Source organism: Delphinus delphis, chromosome 7 (assembly GCF_949987515.2).
Source record: "Delphinus delphis chromosome 7, mDelDel1.2, whole genome shotgun sequence".
NCBI lineage: Eukaryota > Metazoa > Chordata > Mammalia > Artiodactyla > Delphinidae > Delphinus > Delphinus delphis.
This window is the reverse complement of record NC_082689.1, coordinates 91,333,201-91,335,226: the sequence shown is the minus strand read 5'-3', so window position 1 is coordinate 91,335,226 and position 2,026 is coordinate 91,333,201.

The following is a 2,026-nucleotide window of genomic DNA, read 5'->3' as shown; positions in this document are numbered from 1 at the left end:
TCTACAGATTTAATGCAATCCCTATCAAATTACCAATTGCACTTTTCACAAAACTAGAACAAATAATTTTAAAATTCATATGGAAACACAAAAGGCCTCAAGTAGCCAAAGCAATCTTAAGAAAGAAGAACAGCACTGGAAGAATCATGCTTCCTGACTTCAGACTATACTACAAAGCTACAGTAATCAAACAGTATGGTACTTCCCAAAAACAGACACATAGATCAACATAACAGGATAGGAAACCCAGAAATACACCTATGTACTTATGGTCAATTATTATATGACAAAGGAGGCAATAATATACAATGGAGAAAAGACAGTCTCTTCAACCAGTGGTGCTGGGAAAACTGGGCAGCTACATGTAAAAAAAAAAATGAAATTAGAACATTCTCTAATATCATATACAAAAATAAACTCAAAATGCATTAAAGACCTAAATGTAAGATCAGATACTATAAAACTCCTAGAGGAAAACATAGGCAGGATAGTCTTTGACAAAAATTGCAGCAATATTTTTTTGTATATGTGTCCTAGAGTAATGGAAACAAAAGCAAAAATAAATAAATGGAACCTAATTAAACTTAAAAGCTTTTGCACAGCAAAGGAAACCATAAATAAAACAAAAAGGCAACTGACAGAATGGGAGAAAATATTTGCAAATGATACAACTGACAGGGCTTAATTTCCAAAATATACAAACAGCTCATATAACTCAATACTAAAAAAAACAACCAACCCAATCAAAAAATGGGCAGAAGACCTAAATAGACATTTTTCCAAGGAAGATATACAGATGGACAACAGGCATATGAAAAGATGCTCAACATCACTAATTAGAGAAATGCAAATCAAAACTACAATAAGGTATCACCTCACACTGGTCAGAATGGCCATCATCAAAATGTCTACAAATAATAAATGCTGGAGAGGGTGTGGAGGAAAGGAAACCCTCCCACACTGCTGGAAAGTAAATTGGTGCAGCCACTATAGATAACAGGATGGAGGTTCCTTAAAAAACAGAAAACAGAATTATCATATGATCCTGCAATTCCACTCCTGGGTGTGTAACCAGAAAAGACGAAAACTAATTCAGAAAGATACATGCACCCCAATGTTCACTGCAGCACTATTTACAATAGCCAAGACATGGAAGCAACCTAAATATCCACTGACAGATGAATGGATAAAGACGTGATATATACACATACACATACACACACACACACACACACACACATATATATATATAATGGAATATTACTCAGCCATAAAAATGAAATAATGCCATTTGCAGCATTATGGATGGACCTAGAGATTATCATGCTAAGTGACAGAGAAAGACAAATATATGTCATTTAAATGTGGAGTCTAAAAAAATGATATAAATGAACTTATTTACAAAACAGAAATAGACTCACAGACATTGAAAACTAACTTATGGTTACCAAAGGGGAAAACGGGAGAGGGACTGATAAATACACACACACACACACACACACAAATATGTATATATTTGAGTAAAAAAAACAAGCGGTAAAAATATTTATCATTCATGAAGCACAAAACAATATTTTATTTTTTATGGATAACTTTATATGAAAGTATGTAGAACAAGACTGTAAGCACATTCGCCAAGTTCATAATACTCGGACAAGATAGAATCCCAATGAAGACAGAAATGTAGAAAAGTTTATAACATTATAAAAGGTTACAACATTTTATAATATTCTAAATTTAAAAGGGGCATATATCATACATGTAGGTATATCAATACATATGTGTGTTCCGGTATATACTATATAAAATTAATGTAGTAATTATCTAGTACATTTCAGGTAGATATAGAGAGGTAGATAGATATGATTAAGGTTATTGTCTCTGCACCAAACTTGTTGCGTTTGAATCCTATTTTTAGCTGTGTGGTTTTGAGCAAGGGACCTTACTGCTCTAAACTATTTCCTCATTTTAAAACTCTGATGATATTAATACTAACCTCATAGGTTTATTGTGAGTATTAAATTAA